General features: G+C 40.6%; 1 non-coding gene across 1 annotated transcript; it reads left to right on the forward strand.

Annotated features, from left to right (window-relative positions):
* The first annotated feature begins 337 nt into the window (after positions 1-337).
* trnac-gca (transfer RNA cysteine (anticodon GCA)) lies at positions 338-409 on the forward strand. Its single transcript has one exon. It is a non-coding gene; the product is annotated as a tRNA-Cys (tRNA).
* The last annotated feature ends 2,450 nt before the right edge of the window (positions 410-2,859 follow it).

Consider the following 2,859-nt stretch of genomic DNA (forward strand, 5'->3'; position numbering starts at 1 on the left):
CCAGAGATTGGAACACATAACCTAAACTGACACTCCAATGCAATAGTATTAGTGCTGTCTTTCAGATGAGACATTAAAGCAAGGCTTGCTCTGCCCTCCCCCACCCCCCCAGCCTTCAAATATCCCAAGGCACTACTAGCCTGCAGCTCCAGAGATTGAAGTGAAACTGTATAGATTACTTTTGCAGAGAGAGTAATGAGTTCAAACTCCTTACAGGAAAATCCCCATGTGCTGGAGAGGCTGAATGTCCTGCCAGCATTAACCTTAAAAAAATGTTTTGGCTGGTAGAGCATGCTTGAGTAAGATAAAAATGATAAGTTTGAGTTGGGTAATACATGGGGGTATAGCTCAGTGGTAGAGCATTTGACTGCAGATCAAGAGGTCCATGGTTCAAGTCCAGGTGCCCCCTTGGAAGTTGCCTGATAGGCTGAATAGCCTCCCTTATGGCCCCATCACCCTCTCTCATCTCAATACATGACCTAATTCCTTAAAAATAGCCCCCTGATGTAGACAACAGAAAGGAATGTACGTTTTAAAACAAGGATGAGTTCACAGTAAAATGGAAATATTTTGTTGGATAAAATGGCTCGGAGTTGAGGGAATGGAAAGGTTATGCCTTTGATGAAAAAAATTGAGAAGGCTCCTTAGGTCTGTGTTGAAGATTAACGCACAATCTGTGAAAATCACTCCATGTATTTTTCAGTTTCCCCCATTGTCCACTGATCTCATGCTGGAAAAAATTCTGACTGCTTTTTCCCAATTGGCGCTTTTCAAACAAATTGTCCCAATAAAGCTGAGCCAGATGTCTGACTTTTTTTTTGTACAAAACCCCGAGGAACTTTTTGTTTTAAAAAAACAACAAATTAATATTCCAGCAGCTGTTCTATTGCAGTGAAAAAGACATGTTACAAAACCTTTGCATCAAGCACTGTAATATTTTCGATGGCTCTTTCCTGTCAATGAAGGTATTTGCTATACTTTGGGATTACACATTATAAAGCCAACAGGAAGTTTTGATTGTTTGAGAAACCAAAGTACTTTACTGCTGCCTTGTTCTCCTGTTAACCTGCCTTGTGGTACTGGGTTGAGATATCTCTCTCGCATGTACCGCAGACTCAAATACTACCAGACATTGCCTACCGAAATGCAATTTTTCCATATGTCAGCTTTGCGGCAGTCATGCCTTGAAGGAGTTTCTGTAGGTGCTGCAGCTGAAATATATTAGGGAGAAATGCTTGACCTGCATCGAATTGAACAGTTTGAGATGTTAACTAGGAATGCAGGCCATTCTGAGCAAGTTTATTCTGAATTGAACATGGGTTTAGATACAAATATTTTTGTGTTCATTTAATGTTGGTGTTTGAAACACCGCCATTATTTTGTCTCCCGCCTGAATACGATACACTGACAATCCAATGTTTTGTTTGAATTAGTTGCCTCTGAGTCAGAAGGTCAGGGGTTTAAGTCTCACTCCAAAGACTTGAGCATGTAATCCACGCTGCCACTTTAGTGCAGTACTGAGGGAGTGCTGCCCTGCTGGAAGTGCTGCCTTTCTCATGAGATATTAATCCTCTCCAGTGGACGTCAAAGATAACACAATGCTATTTGCTAAATAGTTGGATATGCCTTCTGATGTCCTGGCCAACAATTATCCTTTGAAACAACACCAATTGCTCATTTATTTAATTATTGTTTTTGGGAGCTTGCTGTGTGCAAATTGGCTGCAGTGCTTCCTAGATTATGACAGTGGCTACACATCAAAAGTAATTAATTGGGTGAAAAGCGCTTTGGGACGTCCTGAGGTCACAAATGGTGGGTATATAAATGTAAATGTTCCTTCTCCTTTCGAAAGCTGACAATCTCCACCAAGATCAGGGGAAAATTTCATCGGGAGCCCTGCTCCGAGGAGCCGTTAGGAGTGGATTTTGCGCTCGTGTGTGGGAAAGCAGCACTGGTGAACTTACTCTTCGATGCTGACCGATGCTTTTAAACAATTGTGATGGTCACATTCACTACTTAAAAAAAGGTAGGGAAGAATTCATGTTTATAACAGCTGTTTCTCCAGGAAGAGTTCTGAGCTGTGTAGAACTCCATTGTGCAAGCAACGCTGTTATACAGGTCATTAAAAAAACTCAGGATATATAAAGGATCATGTAAATCAGTCTGGGCAAGAATTGAATCCAAGTTACAAGGGTGAATGAACAGATCAGTGCACCACCCAGTCCCCTGTTTTACAATTTTCAATCAGAGAGAATAAAATATTTTAATGATTTTTTTTAAAAGAAGTTAAAATATTACTAAAATGGTGAAGTTTACACCGTTAACTGAAATAGTGTTGGTCCATTTTTTCATTAGTTTTTAAAGGAAAAAAATAATTCACATTTGAACAACTACGGGATGTTCAAAAGCACCTCATGGCTGATTAATGAAGTAATGTACTTTTCTGTTAGAAAGACAGGAGACTGGTCTGGACTGAAAGGAGAAGGAGCATTTACATTTGTGAGAGAAAGAGAAAGACAGGTTGCTTGAAGGGGCCTGATCTGTGTCAGCTAAGGTGCCATTTTCACCTGAACTGTGTCCTGTGTTCTGATCATATTGCAATTTGAAGCAAGACTGATAATACCGTAAATTATATCAGTGTGTCATGTGCAGCTTACTTCACTGTGATCTAAGCATGTCATGTTTCGGCTATTTTGAGCTATAACAGAAAGACTTGAGCAATTGAAGCCCTTGTTGTTGGTGTTATCTATGGCTCAGTGGCTAGCAGTCTCACACAGAGCCAGAAGGTTTGTTGCTTCACAGAATCACAGAATTGTTACAGCGCAGAAGGAGGCCATTCAGCCCATCGTGTCTGCACTG

Source organism: Cetorhinus maximus, chromosome 22, assembly GCF_964194155.1.
Source record: "Cetorhinus maximus chromosome 22, sCetMax3.hap1.1, whole genome shotgun sequence".
NCBI lineage: Eukaryota > Metazoa > Chordata > Chondrichthyes > Lamniformes > Cetorhinidae > Cetorhinus > Cetorhinus maximus.